General features: G+C 39.2%; 1 long non-coding RNA gene across 1 annotated transcript; it reads right to left on the bottom strand.

The window, feature by feature from the left end:
• Window positions 1-18483: 18483 nt before the first annotated feature.
• On the bottom strand, window positions 18484-23690 carry LOC114268094 (uncharacterized). Its single transcript, XR_014345271.1, has 2 exons — window positions 23001-23690; window positions 18484-22005 (listed from the first exon to the last, which is right to left on the bottom strand). It is a non-coding gene; the product is annotated as an uncharacterized LOC114268094 (long non-coding RNA).
• Between the last annotated feature and the right edge of the window lie 762 nt (window positions 23691-24452).

Here is a 24452-nt window from a genome sequence, read left to right as displayed (position 1 = left end):
GAAAATTATACACAAGTGGTACGCTAAAGAAAATTACGTACAAGTGGGATGCTAAAGCATAAAATTACCGGCGTCTCGCGAACAGCTACAAAACAAAATTAGTAAAATATGCATGTCCTTATATACAAATCCTAATGTAATTCACACATGAGATGCAACCAAAGATTCGGCTTCTAAAATATGACATGTAAATCATCTCAAGAACATGAGGTAGCGCATAGAATCACATAAGAATTGATTAAATCCACAAATGTCAATTTAGCCGAATCTTAATGCATGAAACATGGATACAAAAGCATGGATAGGCATGGCACAGTTAGGGAAAGAAAGTAAAGAATGGAATAGAAAAAAGCGGGGTGGAGAATTATTACAATACTTTAATTATTACAGATCTAAGGGAGGTGAATCATTACAGATCCAAGGGAGGTGAATCAAATCAAACCCTCACAAACACTCAAAATAAAAATAAAAGTTTGAAACCCTCGCCCATTCATCAAGTAGCAAAGATCCATGTGTCTTCAACGCCTCAACCCATGTAAACTCATCTTCCATGGAGGCCCCACATGATTACATGTCACGATGGAAGAATATGCTCAAGGAAACAAAGCCATGTAGTTGCACAAGATACCTTCAACACTAAGACTCACACATCCTGGCACATTTAGCTTTGTCAGCCCTGCATTGCACTCAAGCACACGCCTCAATCCACTATCGGAGATCCTCAAGCACTCCACTAGACTCAAGCAGCGAAGAGTGCTTTGAGCCCTGCTAGCAAGGTTCTAAATATCGGCCGGTATGTGCCGTATCGGCCGGTTCGTACTGGACAATGGGAGTGCCGAGTCGGATACTCGTCGGTATACCGGTGAGAATGAATTTCGTGTCCGTAGCGGCCGATTCCTGATACGTATCGGCCTGAATCCGATACGTGAGCGATATAGCTCCGACACAGTCCGATACGGCTGAAAACGAGCAAAGCACCTGCAAAAATGCTCCGTTTATAATGCTCCGGCTGAAAAATGCTCCGTTTATAAAGTCACCATTTTATAATTCTTCCAGGTGCAGGTGCAAGAATTATAAGATGCACCTGAAAACGAGCAAAAGCACCTGCAACAAATTAATACATTCCCATCCCATGCTCTGTTTTTTCTTTTGGCTGAAGAGGATCAGCCTCCTCTCCGGCCTTCTTCTGTCCAACAACATGAAGGAGATTGGGACACGTGGTAGGCAGACAAGCTAAGGGCCTGAATATGTCCACGTCATCTAGTAGGAAGGGGATGGAATGGAACGGTGTCGTTTTGGAAAAATGGACCCGTTTTGCTTAACACAGTACTGTTAAAAATTAATTTTTTTTGTATTTTTTTTGTATTTTTTATTTTTAGTGAATATTTTTTTTAAAAGAAAAATTATTTTATTTTAATTTTTACTTTTGCAGATGCATTTTATTTAGATATATCTAAAAAATAAAATATTTTTGAAAAAATATTTTTTAAAAATTAATAAATACATAAAAATACAAAAAATATATTGAAACTTTCGGTTTGTTTATAATTTGTTTTTTTTTGTGGTTATTTTTTTATTTATATTATGGTATGGGATGGGAATGAGATATATTTTAATATATATTTATAATTCTTCAAATATTTATATGCGATTATGATTGAAGCGAATGATTTATTTTCATGTCCCTCTTTCTCTTATTAATTTATTGTGCATGTGGAAGTATTTCATTATTGAAAATAAGTAAAAAAATATTTCCACATCAATTTTATATTAAAAGTTTAACATATATGCCAAATAAAAGCTTGAGACAAATAAATACATATCATTTAGTTGAAAATGAGTCAAAAGTGCCTCTATATACCAAAATTTTGATTAAAATGTGATAAATTAAGGCTAAAAGAATAAAAAAAAATACATAAAATTGAGTTTTAGAGGGATTGCTAATGATTTTTGAAATTTCACAGTCGCGATGCCCGTTACCCGATACCCGATACTTATCGGTCGATACTACTGATAGCGATACTCTGCGATCGATACCGTTACGTTACCCGATACCGCGATTTAGAACTATACCCACTAGTTAATTGTAATAGAGCATCATTAGTGATCTTGTCACTTAATCGCTGATCTATGTGAATACTCCTCCACAGAAGTGGATCATTTGAATTGCATCACGCAAGGATTTGCAAACCCTTTCAATGGAAAGGTCCTTCACACCCAATATTTATCATTGGTGGAGACCCAATATTTATCGTAGCTGAAACCCACAAGCTCCTCTTTGTTGTCATCCAACAGAACACCACCATCACATAGTCCAGACCGTAATTCTTTAACAGACCCAATTGATGCTTCTTGGCTCCTCGGATTATCAGCCGTCTTGCATGAGTAAGACAGTATTTTAATAGTCACTTTGTCCATGATGAGCACCTTCCACGTTTAGCCGCATTGCGAACACCTCTCCCACAACTGCTGCTTCACATTCTTTTGAAGCCCCGAGAGAGAAAGAGAGAGAGATAGAGAGAGAGAGAGAGAGTGTGGTGTTGATGAGGACTGCAAACCAGCTAGCGGAATGGCGGCGTAGCAGCGGTTGGAGCAGGTCAGCAGCGAAACAAAATCCTTGAGGTAAAACAACAATCTCACCAGGAGACACTTGCAATCTTCCACATTCAGTTATGATCCACAATCTTCCTTTTTAAGGAACAATCAAAAAGTCACCATCAGCGTTGCAGGAGGCATGATTGTCCATTGATTTGTTGGCAGTCTACACGTGAATGGAAAAACCATGCCGAAGGTAGGAACTGCCAGCCCCACATAGTATATATAAACCATCAATAAAATCAGTTGGTGTATCAGGAATTTCTACAGGCTTCCAACGTAATTGAGTTGGGTTGGCAGAGCTGTTGGACTGGTTAAATTCACTGACAAGCTTCTCACGACTTGGTACTAGAGGTTTAAATGGGTTGTGTGTAACTGATGGTTTGACACGATATAACCAACTTCGCTGGTTGAATTTGCGAGGGGCAATGAAAGCAGTGCCGGAGATGAAGCGGCTAGAGCGGCTGCTGGTGGAACAACGGCTGTAACTGGGGAAAATTTGAGGAGGATGGACGGTGGACATTGAGCCACGCAAACTTGGAACAACAGGTCGGAAGAGCCATGTGGGCAACTGGGAAAAAGAGAGACTGAACCATCTCCTTGATTGGGTGTGTCTGTGTGTGATAGCAGAGAGAGAGAGGTGCCGAGAGGGAGAAAAGGCAGCTCTGAACAGCCACCCAAATCCCTTTGTGTGCGTGTCTGTCTTTTTTGTTGCAGATGATGATCAACTATGCTCCAAAACCAGAGAGACAGAGAGAGGTCAGCCAAGGAGGCTGACCCCCTGTGTGTGTGTCTCCTTTTTTCTCTATAAAAATCTCTCTGAAAATATATTTTTCACCCCACACTGATGGACACCTTCTCAGCACACAGAGAGGGAGAGATATCTCGTGTGTATATATTTTTTAGCTCAAATAAAAGATGCTTTGTCCCCTCCTCCTCTCCCCAATATCTGAGAGAGCAAAGATCCTTTAAAGTAATTTTTTCCTAAAGTTTCCTAGAGTGCTACATTGTGTGATTGAGATTTACTGGCAAGTCACATCAATTTTTCTGATGTGATTTGCCAATAAATCTCAACCACACAATGTAGCACTCTAGAAAACTTTAGAAAAATTTCACTCTAGAGGATCCTTGGTGTATCTGTGAGAGAGAGAGAGAGAGGGAGAAATCAGTTTTTTTTTTTTTTTTAATCAATCCTCAGCCTATCTGAGCAAATATCTTATCTCTAGTCTAATATATGAACATGTGTATATACACACAAGTACCTCTCTTTTTTTCTTTTTTTTTTTAATTTTCTATTTTCTTTCTCTTTTTTTTTTTTATATTTTTCCATTTTATAAAATATCTAAAATATATTATTTATACCAATTTATATAAAAACACCTAAAAATCTGTACACACATAAAATTATATAAAAATATATAAAATTATAAAATATTACAAATTAATAAAATATTAGTGATATAAAATAATTTGGCCGAAATGGGTGAGGTTTGGGATTAAAGCTTCAATTTGATTTTTTTACTGAGAAACTCATAAAATAACACATTCCAATTTTCATCATCGGGTGGTCAAAAGAAAGAGCGCAAGTCTTAGGTCCGATCAAAATGGGGTGTCTACAGTTGTCCCTCTTTGACAGAACTCGAAGTCAATTTATGACTTGAGTGTATGTCAAAGCCCAAAGACGACCCTTTTGACATGGCTGCAAGATTTTGGCCAAACAAACAAGATGCAATGCAAATGGTTGAACTAGAAGGTTACCTACTTATCCCATTGCAACGAATTAAACCAGCGTAATTAATGGGAAAGAATGCAAAAGATATACAAAACATAAATACAATCAAGACAATGATGTGGCACTGAACAAAAGCATAAATTAGAGCAAAACAACTCCAGTCGTGTCTCACACGAAAGGAGAAAAGGTGAACTCGAGATCCAAACGCGCCGTATGCGAGAGGAGGGATAGTGAACTTGAGATCCAATCGCGCCGTATGCAAGAGGAGGGATAGTGAACTTGAGATCCAATCGTGCCGTATGCAAGATGAGCAATAGTGGACTTCAGATCCAATTGAGCCGTATGCGAAAGGAAGAATAGTGAACTTGAGATCCAATCGCGCCGTATGCGATAGGAGGCATAGTGAACTTGAGCTCTAATTGCGCCGTATGCGAGAGGAGGCATACTGAACTTGAGATCCAATCGCACCGTATGCGAGAGAAGGCATAGTGAACTTGAGATCCAATTGCGCCGTATGCGAGAGGAGGGATAATGGACTTGAGTTTGAACCTGAGATCCAGTCGCGCCGTATACGAGAGGAGGGATGGTGGAGTTGAGTTTGAACTTGAGATCTAATCGCGCCGAATGTGAGAGAAGGGATAGCGGACTTGAGCTTGAGCATAGTCGTACCTAGCCGTAGTTCATATAGAGTGGACAAAGGTTTTAACCGGATAAACCTGAAATCCTAAATGTGAAGTCCAAACGCGTCTCACGTGAATGGGAGAAGGTATAGTAGAATGACAAGAGGTAACCTCTATATGTAGAAGCTACGGATGCCGCTTTTCTTCCCAATCATATTCACAACTTTTCCTATTCTCCAATGGGGTGACAGACTAGGTTGGTTCAGTATCCAGAATTGAGGCGCATACACGCTACCTCAACCTATGGGGCTGACATACAGATTTCAAGCCGGGGATGCACCCTTGGGTATTTAAACTAGACTTTAGTCTCGGAAATTCAAAATATTTTCGTTCTAGACATCGCCATTCGAATTCTAGTTTCTACCGTCTCAGTTGGTCTCCTAGGAACTCATCACAAACACAGGCATGTGGCTATACCAGACCGCCTGAAGTCGTTCAGGTACGACAAACACCAAAGGAATTGCACCTCTAGAGGATTTAAGGTCTCCTAGACCCGGGGAGTACACAAGACAGTGCGAGTAATGTGCACAGAACAGTGTGAGGCAGGATGAATGCACAAAACAGTGCTAAATGGGTGCACAAGACAGTGCGGTACAAGTTTGCACATGACAGTGTGAGGTAGGTGCACAAAACAGCGCGATGCAAAGTGAATGCACAAAACAGTGCGAACTAAAGGTGCACAAAACAGTGCGATGCAAAGTGAATGCACAAAACAGTGCGAACTAAAGGTGCATAAAATAGTGCGATGCAAGGTGCACAAAATAGTGCAAACTAAAGGTTCACAAAACAGTGCAATGCAAGGTGCACAAAATAGTGCGATGCAAAGTGAGTGTACAAAACAGTGTGAACTAAAGGTGCACAAAATAGTGCAAACTAAAGGTGCACAAAACAACGCGAGCTAAAGTGAATGCACAAAACAATGCGATATAAGGTGAACAAAACATTGCGATGCAAAGTGAATGCACAAAACAGTGCAAACTAAAGGTGCACAAAATAGTGCGATGCAAAGTAAATGCACAAAACAATGCGAACTAAAGGTGTATAAAACAGTGCGAACTAAAGGTGCACAAAATAGTGCGAACTAAAGGTGCACAAAACAGTGTGAACTAAAGTCGATGCACAAGGCAATGCGATGCAATGTGAAATGCACAAGACAGTGCTATGCAATGCACAAAACAGTGCAATGTAAGATGTAATGCACATGACAGTGCTATGAATGTGAAATGCACAAGATAGTGCGATGTAAATGCACAAGGTAGTGTGATGGGATTGAAATTTCACAAGACAGTGCGACGGGATTGAAATTACAATGCACAAGACAGTGAGATGGGATTGAAATTATGGGACATAAGACAAAGCGATGTGATTGAAATTGAGGTGCACAAGACAGTGCGATACGCAAAATAACGCGATTGAATTGAGCTGCACAAGACAGTGCGATGTGATTGACTGCCTTTGACAGTCGAAAGCACTGGGGCAGGGCCTTCAAAGGTCTCCTAAGATGACAAGAAAAGGAAAAGCTCGGCGGGAGAGCCGAGTAAGTGAAGTTGGCGCGTGGCTGTCATCGGAAGAAAACAAGATCCTTCTTTTTTTTTTATTTGTTGTCTCTGTAATCGGGGATGCCATCCCCTGACTTCAATAAAATCAATTTCCTTTTTTGCACATGAATGACGTGACTGGCCTATCATTTTGAGCTTGAAAACAATTTGGTTTGATTGAATTTGATAATGATTGAATTTTGAACTCTAAACTGGACATTGATTCTATACTGGCCTAACTCAACGAACAACTTAACGAAAGAAAAGAAAACGAAGCAAAATGATCCAGACACACTTATATACACTGACTGGTATGAAAGGAACTTAAAAAACTTGACTCTGAAACACAACCATTGATCCTAAGCGATTCTGCAATTTGTTCTGATGGGTTGAAATTGACACTGATGGGCTGACCAAAAGTTGGCCAACGAACTTATGACTCAAGTGGTAGAGAAGACAGAATCTCGGACTCGACTATGCCCTTAGTTCATTGCCCTGATTTTTTTTCTTTTGATATTGTTTTGTAAAAATGTTGTGATCAACATAAGTTAGATTCGCATACTTATTCCATTTTCTGTTTTGAAATCATGTAAGCTAAGCTATGAGCATTGAAAATTTTTCCTTTTTAAACCCAAAGAATGGTCCGGTTTTGCAAATATAGAACAATTTTGGAGAAAAATTAGTTAACTTCATTCAAAATAATCAAAACCTATTTTTACAAATGGCCACTATCCAACTAACATGGAATCAACCATTGGGGTGCGTAGCCCCAAGCTAGATAATCAATGGTGATAACCGAACCGAGCCGATCCGAACTGAATGAAACCGAGCGAAATTGGACCGAACCGAACTGAACCGAATCGAACCAACTGAACCGAGCAGAACGAAGACAAATGAAGCAAAGGCAGATTGAACAGCCAATTCGACTAAAAATACACCAATCAAACATGGACGAAATGAATGAGTTAAAAAATTATTTGGGCCGAACATCAAGATGAAGCTACCTACGTATCCCAAAGATAGGAATCAGGCCATACGGAGTTCCGGCTAAGGTTCACTCGAGTATTGACACTTTCCTTTTGTGCTTTAACTTTTGCCAAAGCCGCCATTTCAGGTTTTCAACCTTGTGAGCTTTTCATTTTTCATTTTTTTTTATTTTTCTATTTTTTCATCAATTGCATTTTTTTTTCCATTTATATATATATATATATATATATTGTTTTTCTGCTCAACTTTTGCCTAGGTCGCCCTTCCGGGTTTTTAGCCCAGCGAGCCTCTCAAGGCTTGCTTTCATTTTAGTTTGTCCATGTTGATTGAGTGTGAGATCTCTAGGCCATCTATAAGAATGATTACTCTACTTGACCAGTAGATATGATGATGTAGGAACTAGGCTAATTGGGTCTGAATTTGTCCCTGGTGTTGCCCCTAGTGTAGTGGATAGGAACTCGACTGTCCTTCAATAATAAAACTCATTCTCTCATATTCGGGGATTTGATTTCTTTTCCAGTCTTCATTAGCTTGAGAAACAATCCAATTTTAAATCTTTGATCATATCCAACCTTATTGCCCCTAGTTCAAGGGCTACTTCAAATCTAAATCACATCATTGCCCCTAGTTCAAGGGCTGATTCCAATCTGGATCACATCATTACCCCTAGTTCAAGTGCTGCCTCCAATTCGGCTATGCAAGCCTCACACTTTTGCCCTTAGTTTAAGGGTTGTTTCCAATCTGAATCACATCATTGCCCCTAGTTCAAGGGCTGCCTCCATTTCAGCTATGCAAGCCTCACACTTTGGTTGATCGTTGAACAATGTGAATCATAGTTTGAAAGTAGAGGTTAGACCTCAAGTCAAAAGAGATCCTATGTTGTACAATCCTTAGATCAATTCTAGGCATGTCTTCATAAGACCACACAAAAACATTTTTTGAAATCTTTTCACAAAGTTACTAATCACTCGTACTCTTACGAAGACAAGATAGAACTAATTTGGACCAAGCTAGGATCCTTCTCAGTACTCACATTAATAGAAATGATATTATTCGTTAAGGGCTTAGCACACCTCTTTTCCTCTCAGTTGCTCAAAATTTACAAATCCCAAGGAATTTCTTCCTCTTCGTTTTTTATCAGAGTTTTTTGAAAAAGTTTTATAATTTTTGGTCAATGCAACGAATTAAAGGCATAGAGAAGTAGGCAAACTCTATGCACTTTTATTTGAAAAAAAATTACAACTCAACGATGACAATAAACTCAAAAGAAAATGACAAAGAAGACCTAGACAAGACAGAAATGTCTAGGTTAGCACTCCGGAAGTCAAAAAGCTCTAAATCACTAGAATGACTCGAGCGTGATCCTAACTTTACAAACTTGTGTAGACACCCCATTTTTGGCCGCCCTTAAGACGTGGGCACTACTGATAGTTTACTTGGTGGAGAAAGTTGAGCAGGGCAAAGGTTCGATTTCTTCGGCAAGAGGAGAGTCAAACCCTAACCTCACACCCCATTTCTTGATCAAAAGATTTTAGATCTTAAAACCCTTTCTTTCAAAATATTTTTGAAATAAAGTTCCTACAATGTCTCGAGGCTCACATTTTGTTAAATGTCGCGCTTTTCAGTAAACCGAGCCAGGACAAAGTGGAAATGAATGAAAGAGAGATGGAATCTTTGAAAAATCTTTCAAAACACCTTGCTTAGGGGTTTGAAGTTGAGGAAAATAGGAGAAAAGGGGAGAAATCCTGTTGGGGGAGAAAATGGGCATGAACCGTTAAGAGAGAGAGTCGAGCAGCCCTCGCTGAATCGGGCCTATTCATTTGTACGCTTGGATTTAAGATATGAGGCCAATACCGTTGGAAAGGAGACTTCCGGGGCTTCATTTTACACTCAAGAATCTCCTAAAGCCAAGTCCAGACATGGGAGATATGGTTGGTTGAAGTAGGGCATCAATCCGGTTGGACCGAATCTGCGCGGCTTCACCAAAATCGGCATAACTTTTTGCACAGTTAGAATTTTAATGCAAGGCTGGACCATTGGAAAGCTAACTTCTGGGGCGTCGTCATAGGGGATAGCTAACCACCTTGGACCTTTTGACCTGGTCGGCCGACCAGGTTAAATGGTCGGCCGACCATCTGAACTGGTCGGCCAGCTCTCTGCAGCTTTCTCTCTCTGAGTTGGTTCCAGCTGTGCCAGCTGGAGGGCACAGACTGGATCCTCCATACACGTGTATGGAGGATCTTTGGCCTTGCTTCTTGGCTTCTTGGAGAAGCTTTGGTCTCCTTGGTCTATAAAGGAAGCCCTCCCTCTCCATTGCAAGGGTTCAGATTTTTTGGCTAAGGCATACATACACCTCTCCTTATATCTCTCTATTTCAAGCTCCAAAGCTCCATTGTTCTTCGCCAATACACACCACCTCATATCCTAACACCTCCACCATTACTCTAAGCACCTTGGAGCTGGTTTTCAGAGGTTGAAGGTTTGCCATTTTGGTCCAAAAGCTGCTGGAGGTCTTCTCTACAAGGGTAACATTCTATTTCTCTTTTTTTGACATTATTTTGCTTCATATCGTAGCCTAGTTTGCAAGCATATTTGAGCTTTGGTATAAACTGAAAAAAGTCTTATTTTGAGCTTCTTAACAAGTTTGTTTAAGGTCATTTTTCTGTTGGGGGTCATCTACCCCCTTGCATGCTTGTTTTCATCTTGTTTTGAGCCATGCATTAAGGCCTTTGAAGTGAGCTTTGTTTGGCCTTCTAGCCACTGAAATCTAGTGGATTTTCAGTGGCTAGCATACTATTTTGAGCCCCAAAATCAGAGAGGGGTGACCCACTCACCCCTTGTTTTGTTTACTAACATTGTTGGCTTTACAAAGGAGCCCATATTTGCACACTTCTTGAGCATATTTCAGGCCATTTTTGATGAGTTTTAGGACCTGCATGAACTCTTTCTAGAGTTTTTTTTTCCATATTAGGTGTCCCTCTTGCATTTGAGTAACCCTCTTCATAGCCTTTCAAAGGAGCCTTTACTTGCATGCTTCCTAGCCTCATTTTAGGCCCTTTTCAGTGAGTTTTAGGGCCTTCATAACCTCTGTCCAGAGGTGGTTTTGTAATGTGAGCTGTCCATCTTGCATGTGTAGAATAACCCTCTTTTTGGCCTTTCAAAGGAACATATCATTCTTGTATGCATTGACCTTGTTTCCATGAGTTTTTGGGCATTATTTGACATGTCATACTTTTGACTTTTGCTGGTTCGGTGACCTCTTGATTACCTCACATACTTGTAGTGCAAATCCTCTTTAACTAGCTTACATTGCATGCTATGTTGACCCTTGATTCTAGCACTTTTTGGCCATGCCTTAAACTGATTTTGTGTATATTTTGGACTACCTTAGCTTTGTTTTTGGGTCCCATGGTCAAATGATGCTTGTTTTGCATGCTTGTAGTACAATATCCATGCTTAGCTTTGAGTTTCGAGGTCTATTACATGCATCTACTGAGGCATTTTCATGTTTTGGGGCCATTGCACATCATATTTCAGAACTTACATGTATGCCATATTCCCATGATTTTCACTCTTTAAATGCGTTTCAGGGTTATGCTTGAATGCCTCATTCATCGGCCATTGCATGAGCTTCATTTGAATGCATTCCGAGCCACCATCCCAACACATTTTGCCACTAATTTTGGTCTGCATAGGGACTATTTGGGGTTGGTTTCATCATTGGAGCATTGTTTTGCATACCTATAGTGTAATCCATTCCGCTAGTTTTGGTATGCGGGTCATCTAGCATGCAACGGGTGAGGTGTTTGCATGTTTCGGGACCATCTTGTATGCTATTTCAGAGCTGGAATTTGTGTCATTGTATGCCATGTGTCATCCCTTGCCATGCTTTGGTAGAGTGGCATTCGATGCCTTAGGTTCGGTCCCTTGCATTGGGCATGTTTGCATGAGCGTTCTTGTCTAATTTCAATTGTGTTTGGCCACTGATTTGATTGTGGCTGAGGTCCACTCATATTGGTTTAAGTCCACCTTGCATTGTGTATGCCATTTGGTTCATGTTGTTGTTTGTTTGACCATTGCATTGTGTATGCTTTGATTATGCTTTTGTGTATGTCGATCTTCGTATGTGTGCATTGTGTATGCCATATAGCCCATGTGCATTGTGTATGCCATTTTAGTCCATAAGCATTGCGTATGCTAGGTTGCATGTGTGCATATCATCCTTCGCATGCCAGCATGATTAGGTTGCATTGCATTTAGGGTTGCATGTTAGTCGCATTGTGTATGCCATCTCCTTGCATTGTGTTTGGAGTAGGGTTAGTCCAAACACGGGAAACGAGGGGCGTTTCGTACTCAAAGTGATGAAACGTGTCTCAATTTCCAGTTGCCGACACTCTTGACTATCCATGATAGAGTTGTTGGCTTTAGATGCTTATTTGTGCATTCATGTCACATCAAGTCGTGCAATCCGACTCCTCGGCCTTCATGCATCGGGATGCGTGATTGGTGGTCCAAGAATCGAGGGTTACACTCCCTAGAGCCTATGCTATGACGGGGAGAGTGGTCAAGCACACATTTGTTGAAAATATCTTGCCATGCTTCCCTATTGCTTTGTGTTGTAGAAAACCAGAATCCAGGGGCAGAATGTGGTCGGCCGACCAGGTTTTCTGGCAGGCCGACCACCCTTTTTGGTCTCCACCACAAAGGGGTGGTCGGCAGTGGTCTCCCATGTCATTGGCTAGTCGGCAGTCCTCCCACAACTTCCCAGAGTGGAGTTTCAGCCTCTTGAAGCTTCGCGCAAGTTTCTGAAATAAATTGCACACAAAGGCGAGATGAAGCATCGCGATGGATTTCCCGACGAGGCGACTCAAGCATACATGCATCCATTGTCATCCAAAATAGAGCCGAGGCAGTCACATTCATTTAGTTTACATGCTTATTTAGCTAGTTTGTTAATTAGTTAATGTTGTGTAATAATTAGTTGTAGTTCATTATTCATTCGGCTGTGTATTGTTTATTCGGACCCTCTGAGAGAGGGCAATGTTGTAATAAGTGTGCTTGTGTGTGATGTATGTCTTCCAACCCCACGTCTTTCTCCTTTTTATTTACCAGCTTATGATGGTTAGTTTTAGGGCACGTTTAAATTAGCATCCTTATGCTCATATGTTTGCATCCATTCATCTGTTTTGCATGCACCGGGCTCTGTTCATCATGCTAACTGCATTGTATTTCAATTCCAAGTTGAATACGTGTATCGATTATTGCATCTCATATGCCATCTTAGAATAGCTGAGCCTATCTTAGTTGCATTCTTGCATGTGTTGCATTAGGCATTTCAGCATAGATAGGATTCATGCATGATTTCTAATTAGCTTCTTTCTTTGGCTTGGAGTACTCGGTATGTATTTATGCTTTAGCATCCTTGCATGCGTGTGAGTGACTGCCATGATAGCATGCTTACCATGAGGCTATATGCTTATGTGATATAACTGCATGAATGCCTGTGGGTGAAGGTTGGGTTGCTTGAATTGGAATAATTCGTCGAAACCCGCGTTTTAGCCTACTTGCGAGTAGCAAACTTCAATCCATTTTCAAAACAAACGGATATGCGATGCTTTGTTCCAACTTAGGCAATCTAGTCTATATTTGTATGCTGTGCGCATCACATAGTAATTCTAAGCTAATAAACTGGAATAAGAACGCATGTGTTTTCAAAAACAAGATATCATGTTTAGTAGTGGCCGATCTTTGATCGGGGGTGCTTATTACATGACCTTCCCCAATCGTACCCAAGTTCTCGAGCCAAGGCAACTTTGGTGATGACGGACACGTGGCCTTAGACACGAGTCAGGGTTTCCTAAATTCCCCCAAAATAAAATATTTAGGTGGCGACTCTGTACCTAGCAAAGTAGTCCATGTTTGGCACTTCTTTCTAAAAATCTATTTTTCAAAATGATCTGTCGGATTTGGACTCTTTGGTGATTTATCGGTCTCGTATTGCACTTTGTGGGATTATATTCAGAACCGTGACATTTGAGTCCGAACTGTAGTAAGCCCAAATGAACAAAACGGGATTCCCTCCCGGGACGTTCAGGGACGTCTACATCTTGGTAGACTCAAACTTGGACTCAATACTCAATTCAGAACTGAAAATAAAACCATTCTCAAATTGCCAATCAACGTGTGGGCCATCCACAATATTCAAAATAAAGCCCATGCAATCAATAGGCGGTCATTCCCCAATTATAGAAACAAAACGGAACTTCCAATTATGTCCTCACTAAAAACACACTGAATCCCACAAACTGAAATGCTCGAACCACTCATTCGAATTTGAGAACTCCTATATAGATCCAATACATTGCACATAAAACATAACAGGAAAGAGAACAAACACCCCTATGGAGGGTAGGGTTATCCTGTCCTAACTTTTGAAATGATCTAGGGTTCACTATTCAAACAAGCGACTTCACAACATCCTACAAATAGGTGGCATCATGTCCTAAGTTGGAATAGTCACTATAGCTTCATTATATACAACTAGGTTGAATGGCCAAAAGGGTACCTCGGCAAGATTACCTAATGTACCTCTCACACCTCACACCGAGAAGTGAATGGTGGATCAAGCAGTACAGTGGTAGTCTAGATCCAAGTATTGTGTTCCCAACATGGTAGAGCCCACGACCAGTCAGCCTTTTGGCAAGTGTTTAGGCAAGCTTTTAGGCAAGCTTTTAGGCAAGCCTCCAGCAAACTGTCCAGGATAGCAGATGGTAAACACAGTGACTTAACGAACCAATGCAAATGCAATGCAATGCAAAGAACACATATTTGAAAACAAAAGTCATATCATGGAGATCAAGTCAAGGTTTCATAAAATCCCCAATCGAGTCACCAGAAACTGTAACATGCCCGGGGGGTACCCATGCACGTTAAACAGTTCAGACCCTCGATTTCTTTGATCAAATCTCAATAGTGCAACGTGAAACATAGATGAGAGTCCAAATTTGACAACTTTCATTGAAAATCCATTTTATTACAATTTTGTCAAAAAAATGGACTATGTCATTAGATCTCAGAGCCGCCACCTAATATTTATTTTGGAAAAATAAGGAAACCCGTGACTCGTGCCCAAGCCACTGTTCGTCATAACCAAGGATGCTTGGCTCGAAACCTTAGGTATGAAGGGGGAAAGTCATTAATGGAGCACCCCCGCTCACCCGATCAAAATATCGGCTTTTACTAACCCTGATATGAATTTTATTTTTTTATATGTTCATGTTCTGATTATTTAATAAATCTTAAAATTTATTATGTGAAGCATACAAGTTGTAGACTAATTTTGCAAGAATTGGAATAATTTCAATTTCATGTTTGTTTTTTAAAGGGTTTGAATTTGCAACCTCAAGTGGGCTTAAAGTTTGTGAATTTGCCACTATAAAGTGGGCTTAAAGTTTGTAAATTTGCTACTTGACAAAGTGGGCTTAAACGTACATTCATCAAATCATTTCAATTCAAGCAACAAGCTTCATCCACAAGCATTCAAGCAGCATATCAATTAAGCACTTAGCCTCATGGTAAGATGCTAAACATAATAAGAAAATTATGTACAAACGGGATGCTAAAGCATAATGACTCACATATTTACCGACGTCCCGCGAACAGGTACAAAACAAAGTTAGTAAAATATGCATGACCTTATATACAAATTTTAATGTAATTCACACATGAGATGCAACCAAAAATTCGACTTTTAAAATATGGCATGTAAATCATCTCAAAAACATGCGGTAGCGAATAGATTCACATAAGAATTGATTAAATCCACAAATGCCAATTTAGCCGAATCTTAATGCATGAAACATGGATATAAGAGCATGGATATGCATGGCACAGTTAGGGAAAGCGAGTAAAGAATGGGATAGAAAGAAGCAGAGTAAGGAATTATTATAACACTTTAATTATTATAGATCCAAGGGAGGTGAATCAAATCAAACCCTCACAAACACTCAAAATAAAAATAAAAGTTTGAAACCCCCGCCCATTCATCAACTAACAAAGATCCATGCGTCTTCAACGCCTCAGCCCATGTAAACTCATCCACTATGGAGGCCCCATATGATTACATGTCACGATGGAAGAATATGCTCAAGGAAACAAAGCCATGTAGTTGCACAAGATACCTTCAACACTAAGATTCACACATCCTGGCACACTTAGCTTTGTCAGCCCTGCATTGCACTCAAGCACACACCTCAATCCACTATCGGAGATCCTCAAGCACTCCACTAGACTTAAGTAGTGAAGAGTGCCTTGAGCCCTGCTAGCATAGTTCTAAATATCGGCTGATACTTATCGGAAAAATGGGGTACCGCGACGGATACAGGCCGATATACCACTGAGATTGAAAATCACAGGAGTATTGGCCGAGTCCCGGTACGTATCGGCCTGTAAGCATTACACAAGTCGCGACGGGCCGATACTCACCGGTTCGGACCAGTACAGGAAAGAAAAAGTTGAAATACCTTTGAAATGATTTTTAAAATTTCACCACCGCGACACCCGATTCCCGATACGTACTGATCGATACTACCGATACCGATACTCCGCGATCGATACCGTTACGTTACCCGATACTGCGATTTAGAACCTTGCCTGCTAGTTAACTGTAATAGAGCATCATCAGTGATCTTGTCACATAATGGCTGATCTATGTGAATACTCCTCCACAGAAGTGGATCATTTGAACTGCATCACGCAAGGATTTGCAAACCCTTTCAATGGAAAGAAGGTCCTTCACACCCAATATTTATCATAGGTGGAGACCCAATATTTATTGTAGCTGAAACCCACAAGCTCCTCTTTGTTGTCATCCAACAGAACACCACCATCACATACCAGACCGTAATTCTTCAATAGACCCAATTGATGCTTCTTGGCTCCTCGGATCATCAGCCATCTTGCATGAGTAAGCAGTATTTTACTAGTCACTTTGTCCGTGATGAGCACCTTCCACGTTTAGCCGCATTGCGAACACCTCTCCCACAACTGCTGCTTCACATTCTTTTGAAGCCCCGAGAGAGAAAGAGAGAGAGATAAAGAGAGAGAGAGAGAGAGAGAGAGAGAGAGAGAGAGAAAGTGTGTGGTATTGATGAGGACTGCAAACCAGCTAGCGAAATAGCGGCGTAGCAGTAGTTGGAGGAGGTCAGCAGCGAAACAAAATCCTTGAGGTAAAACAACAATCTCATCAGGAGACACTTGCAATCTTCCACATTCAGTTCTGATCCACAATCTTCCTTTTTGAGGAACAATCAAAAAGTCACCATCAGTGTTGCAGGAGGCACGATTGTCCATTGATTTGTTAGCAGTGTACACATGAATGGAAAAACCATGCTGAAGGTAGGAACTACCAGCCCCACATACTTTATATAAACCATCAATAAAATCAGTTGGTGCATCAGGAATTTCTACAGGGTTCCAACGTAATTGAGTTGGGATGGCGGAGCTATTGGACTGGTTAAATTCACTGACAAGCTTCTCATGACGTGGTACTTGAGGTTTCAATGGGTCATGTGTAACTGATGGTTTGAAATGATATAGCCAACTTCGCTGGTTGAGTTTGAGAGGGGCAGTGAAAGCAGTGCCGGAGATGAAGCGGCTAGGGCAGCTGCTGGTGGAATAACGGCTATGACGGGGAAAAATTTGAGGAGGATGGACGGTGGAGATTGAGCCACGCAAACTTGGAACATCAGGTCGGAAGAGCCATGTGGGCAACTGGGAAGAAGAGAGACTGAACCATCTCCTTGATTGGGTGTGTCTATGTGTTATAGCAGAGAGAGAGAGAGAGGTGCCGAGAGGGAGAAGAGGCAGCTCTAAGCAGCCGCCCCGCTCCCTTTGTGTGTGTCTGCCTGTCTATTTTGTTGCAGATGATGATCAACTATGCTCCAAAACCACAGAGAGAGAGAGAGAGAGAGAGAGAGAAGGAGAGAGGTCAACCAAGGAGGCTGACCCCCCGTGTGCACTACAAGAATTCACACTTTTGCCGACTAAAAATTTGGTCGGCAAAAGTTATCCACGACTAATTTTTTTAGTCGCTACTTTGGTTGCCAATTGAGGGTTGCGGAAAGTAATTAGCGACTAAAATTTTTAGTCGCGAAAAAGTTATATTTGCCGAATAAATTTTTGGTCGCTAAATATATAATTACTGAGACTAATCCATTTAGTAGTTAAAACACTTTAGTCGTGAAAAAGTTCTATTGGCCAACTAAATTTTTGGTCGCTAAATATATAATTATTGCGACTAATCCATTTACTAGTTAAAACACTTTAGTTGCGAAAAATTATATTTTTCCGACCAAACATGTTAGTCGCCAATTCGCACATTCAACGACCAAAAAGTTTGGTCGGCAGTTGTAATTCATTTTCCACGACCAAAAACTTTAGTTGGCAATTGTGGCCCATTTTGGTGATCAAAAAATGTGGTCGCCAATTGTCACATTCTACGACCAAAAAGTTTGGTCGGAAATACATTCCGCGACCAGCAAATTTGGTCGACAAATGACACATTCCACGACCAAAAACCCGTTTTGGCGACCAAAAATTTTGGTTGCCAATTGTCACATTCCGTGACCAAAAAGTTTGGTCGCCAATTGTCACATTCCTCCACCACCAAACATGTTAGTCGCAAAAAAGAATGTTTACGCAACTAAAACTTTAGTCCGCAATTGACCTATTAGCGACGAAATCCTTTGGTCGCCAAAATTAATGATTTTAACGACTAATTATTTAGTCGCCAAATGTACCCTCTCGCCTACCTTATTTAGTCGCCAAATGTAATTTGCAAGAATCATTCAAATCAACTAAATCATAAACATTCGACAAAATACATAAATCATCCAATCTTTAACCTGTTTAATGAAAGTCATCAATTATTATAAGTTTTCATCCACAAGTAATTTCAAACTACATATTCCTCCAATTAAAAATTCACTTGTAATCTATATAATCATCCAAGTCACATCCATCTAACATAACAATTACTTGTTATTATGTTTTAAATTGTTATCCATGTGCATCTATCAAAAAATATGCACACTAGTAATCTACCCAAATATTTTCCATACACATCCATCCAAAAATATAATTACTAGTCTATCAAAAAATATAAGTACTAGTCCACCCAAATCTTTTCCATACATACATCTATCCAAAAATATATATTCCTTCCAAAAATGCTTATAGTGGCAATTAGTCCTGTACAATTTAGCTTCGTGCACAAGATCATCCATTTGTACCAAAGAAAATGAGAAATAATGTTAGGCAACTTTTTGTTGAAAATATTTGCACATCACTTTATTGTAAAGTTGGACAAAATATGAAAAATGTACATGGAAAGTAAAGGAAACATTAACAAATTAAATGACTATCAATACCATTTTGTAAATAAAACATCATTCATATGTATATATCAATTCTAACTATTGTTCAACTTTACAATAGTTAAACATCATTAACATATTCTTCTTTCCTAGTAAAGGAAAAATTAACAAATGCCTAGCCAAGGTATAGACTATTCATATGTATATATCAATTCTAACATTAAAAGAAAAAAGATGAAGGGGACACCAAGGCATAAGAACAATTCAAAAACACAAAAGGGATCCTTCATGATGACTAAAAATGCCTAGCCATGGGAAACACAGAGACAAATACCATCAAAATACCACTTTTTATCAACACAAGCCCCAGCAAAACAACAAACCCTTTTCTGTATCACAAGCATATTACCCACAAACACCAGACAAAAAATTAAAACACTTACCTTCTACTCATATTTTTTATGCTACTTATTTTGCATTGAGGTAAGGCAAAGTGTTTTTGGGAGTCAAGGGTTGTGAAGAGTTTGATGCTAAGTTGCTGATGGGTCTTGTGGTTAATGTGTTTTTACCTCATGTGCTGTTATAAATTATAATTGTTGCTTTGTGCTACTGGAGCTGTTACAATGGGATTTGTGAAGGGTGTCTCAATCTAATTGGGATATATCCTTGCTGGTTGAACACAAATACAATCTGAATAATTTCCATTGATCAACAGATAACACCTAAGATCTTTCATTTGGGCCGTTATGCAAAGTTTTCCTTTGATCTACTGTTGAGCTGTACTAAAATGATCAATAAATGCAGTGACTGCCATAAGAAACATAAAGACCAACGTTGAAGTACTGTGAACCCCACTTTGCATCCAAGGCACTTCGAAACAATTTCCATATCGTTTGGGAATTTGAATGTATCATAAATGATTGAAGATTCTATTGTGGGGTATGATTGTGTGAGTATCGCAAACCTTGTACCTTGTTTAATTAAAGAAGATGTAGTATAGATTATAAGGTAACGGCTTTTCTGCTCAACAGGTTGTTGATATGGATTGACCCAACATTTGTCGTCCTTCACTGCATTGTTCCATCTTTTCTTGAAAATCTGCATTTCCATAAAGGTCTGTCCCCTCACTTGCACACATATCATCACTCAATGGTGCCCAAAGAACAGATGCAGATGAATGAAAACAGATGTGATGGAGACAAATTATCAGTTTTCAGAGTAACGGCCCTTACTATAAATAAAAAAACTGAAATAAACAAAATGCTCATTTACACAAAAAAGCCGAAAAAAAATCCAAGATACTAATGTAGCATACTTGCCATGAAACAAGAAAAAAAAAATATCACTCCCTCAACATATTTTGTAAAGGCAACATTATGACTAGTGCAAATGAATATATTGCAAGACTAGTGTTTTTTTGGAGGGATATATTTCATGCATTCCCACGAAGATTTTCTCTAGTTCCGCGTAACTTGTAAAATGCTCTTTCTAGTTTGATAATTAAACAAAGAAAAAAAAGAGCTTCATGTTACATGGTCTTGGGTAAAAATCAACTTCAAAAGTTAGTTGTTGAGGTTGGGGTGCCCTCACGCTACCAAGGCGATGTGGGACTTTGCTTCACACCCTCCCTCACTTGCAACGTGCTCACCTGGCAGCACCTACCGCATGCAGACCAGGGACACACACTAACCATCCTTGAATACTCCGTCTCTAATACCATTGGGTTGAGCTGAAAATGCCCTCACACTTTACTTCACATTACTTTAGTACCAAGGTGACGTTGGACTTTGCTTCACACCACCAACATAGCATGTTCCAAGTTCAAAAACCACTGAGATACAACTGTCCTTGCGGCTTAAAGCACATGATATAATATATATGTGCATGACCTCAGTTTCAATTTCAATGATTTAGTGTTGTTTGAGCACACAGATTAAAAGAACCAACAGAATCTACAGAGTACTCCTAGAAAGAAGATACACTTTCCTATAGTGAAACCAAGGGACTTACTTCAGTTCTATTATTAACTCTTTGCAAGCCAGATGGTTCTTGCAATTTCAATGATGACAAGTTCTCAGTATCGGTTCAACAAGAAAATAAAATAAAAGGAATAAACTGCAATCTGAATCTGAAAAATTCTCTACTTGAGACAAATGATCTGGTGATTTATAACTCAATTACATGAACAAGCACAAATAGTATTAGTTGACAACTCAACGGGCAAGGTTAATGCTATGCATAATAGCATGACGGTTAGGTCAAATCAATGATCACTTTGAATTAATACAACATACTTTTTTTTTGTTCCCACCTTTTGACACTGATTTTTTTGTGTCAAATTATTGGGTGGACTGTGAAGTTAGACCAGAATAAAGGACAATTACTATTTTTATTAAGACTATTATCAAATTTTTGGGTCATCTAACACAGAGTAAATCAATGAGCATTGCAACCACGGAGGAGGGGGAAGAAGACAATGGAAAAACATCAGGAGGATGGATGTAAAATGCATAGTTTTGATAGGTCCCTAACATGTCAAGTGCCCTTCTCACGCCAATGCTATGTAGGAAACCCCCTCTCCTGTTTTTCATTTAGTCCGCCCAACATAGATGGGACTCAAAAATCTTGAGCTCTAGGGTGGGAAACTTCCACTGGCTAGCTTGGTAGACTTACTCAAGCAAAGCCAGGCTTATGCTTGCATTGACAGCTCATGAAGCAAGACTTGGTGTAATAGAACATTTCCATTTTATAATTTTTTGAAAATTTTTGGAACTTCAATGTAAAAATTTATTGGCACAAATCATAAGACTTGTAAGAATCTACTGTACGAGTTTCCTATGGAAATGAATTGCTCACATAAACGTGAGAATTACTTACCTTGGTGCCATCTAAAACACCAAGTGTTGGAAGACCCAAATGAACTATATACTCAGAGTCAACCACACCAACATTTTTTGTCCTATCACCCTATAAAAAAAGTGGTCAACATATCACTACCGTCCACAAATCAATAGTCATACAGAGAAGTGGAATTAGAAAATTGCCTGTGCACAATAACCAAGCTGGAAATCCAAGCCCCATGCATGGATCAAGTCATTCTGTTGGGGTTAAAAAGAAATCATTAGAAAACAATAACAATAGAAACGGACAACACGCACTGCTTGCAAAAACAATCAGGGCATCTACTTTCCCTCATTTTTGACAAAAGCTATACAACTATGAAGCGTCTGCACTCCAAAACAGGTGTTGTAGTGGTGTTGAACAAAACAAGGACATGGCAGACATGTATGGGACACGCCAACTGGTGTTTAATTAATTTGTTTTTTGGGGACACAACAGGGACATGGCAGGGATAGGACAACTAATTTTCCTCCCTCTTCTTTAGTGCTTTTGATGGATTTTGGATGTTTATAAATTTTTGTCTAGATTGTAATGAACTAATGGTGTATTGGTTGACCTTCTTGAGAATTGCTGTATCACACTTATTTTTTCACCCTTTTATATCACAGAATCATATGTCAAAATATTATTTTTTTTCATTAATTGATTAATAATTATTTTAAAACAAGAGAACCAATCATGAGTATTCATGTAGAAGACAAAAAACCGGTGACATATAGCATTTCTCTAACTTCTTTGTCTTAAGTTAACTCTTATCATTTTTATTTTAAAGATGGATGATCTATTAATTATTTAAATCTGGTAAGTTTTTTTTATTATTTATTAATTAGTGTTAATTTTTTATTGTTTGTGGATATAATATTAATCTACATTGTAAATAAAAAATATTTTAAAAAAATATTTTTTTTTGCCGTGTTTGTGTTCTCATTTTTTTGAAATCACTATCTCCCTTGTCTATGTCTGTGTTTGTGTCCGTGCCTATGCTTCCTACGTGTACACTTTACACATACATATGAAAAATAGACCCTATGTTAACCTAATAACCTAATTAAAGTGAAGAAGAAATCTCATGGAAATCATAATTCATTGATACTATTTTAGAACCCTCACCCATTGTTCCAGACAAACGTTGAGAACCAATTCACTCATTATGATCATTGCATGTACTCAATTCAAAAGAAATACCCTATACCTGGAGCATATACCATGCACATCGCCAGGCTGCTCTTGAGAACACAGGTGCCATCAATTCCACCCAACTGCGTGACAAAATTTGTTTTATTGCATTAAGTATAAAACTTGTCTTTTTTCTCGAGACAACACATGAATTTAGTTCACCACAGAAAAAAGTGGTTTTTCAGCAATTAAAGAACCAATTATGATATAGAACAAAAGATTAAAGAACATTTTTAGGAGTTATAGGCTGATGATACCCTATGCACGGAGGAGCTATGTTGCTATCGTTACACCTTCCACTGCCTTAAAGCTTATAGAACCTTCTGTTCAAGATGTAAATAAGAGGGGTTAAGATTGATTTAAGTTTCTAAATTTTTAAGAACAATGGCATATTTTGTCTAAAGAAAGTATCTATAATCCCCGTGATATGGTATCCAATAACAACACAAGACCTAATCCACCCCACTTCTACACCTTGGATTATGTTGTCATAGTCAACTTAATCTGAAAAATTGTTTATGTTCCATGATCCAGCCACAATGAGGAAATTTCAATGGTCGAGCATTTCAATTAGGTCTTTTTGACTTGCGATATCTTTGAAGTTTCTTAGACACCTTGATCTGTACAGCTAGTCAGTGCCCTTTATGCTTATTTCCGAATTCCGGTTAATTATAATTCAGATTACAACTATACTCATTCAAAAAACTCTGTCCCTCGCTCTCCTCCTCTCTCTCCCTCTCCCTTCAAGAGTACTACACTGACCTGTGCACTTTTGAATTTCTCCGACATGCAATAATTTGATCTGTAAATATTTTGGCATATTTTTTTTGAAATATTCACCACTTTTTATGGGTATACGTACCAATGTCAAGCAATTCGACCCATAAATCTGATCTGAAAATTTTTCTAACTTTGAACCAAATATCTCTCACAAGTTTCATAAAGACGCATGATTGAAGAATCCACCAATTGCTCATAATATATATATATATATAGAAAAGAAAATTTGAATAAAACAAAAAACCCATCAAATTCATGTAACAGAAAATCAAACCCACAACAACAATGAAGAAAGAAAAATCAAGACCCACAAACTGTTCGATCAAATGTATGAATCAAAAAATGCCGAGATTTGATCAGAAACTGTTACCTTAGTACCAGGGGGTGCTTGGCAGATCTCCTCCTCGGGGATAATAACAAGCCACTGCCCACCAGCGTCGCGGAACATTTGCTCGGTCTCGAGAAGCTGACCCTTGTCAAGAATCATGGTCCTGCTGGTCACTCGTCCAAAATCAGAGGGGAGTGACCCCCTCTCTCCTTGTCTTGTTTGGTGGTCTTGTTGGCCTTCCAAAGGGACCCTTTTTTGCATGCTTTGAAGTCATGTTCCAGGCCTCATTTTGAGGGTTTTGAGGTCTGCCTTAGCTCTGTCCAAGGCCCTTTTGGCCATATTTTATGTCCCTCATGCATG

This window comes from Camellia sinensis, chromosome 11 (genome assembly GCF_055761805.1).
Source record: "Camellia sinensis isolate YWXY chromosome 11, ASM5576180v1, whole genome shotgun sequence".
NCBI classification, from domain to species: Eukaryota; Viridiplantae; Streptophyta; class Magnoliopsida; order Ericales; family Theaceae; genus Camellia; species Camellia sinensis.
Note: the sequence above shows the minus strand (reverse complement) of the source record. Positions and strands in the feature narration are given on the sequence as shown.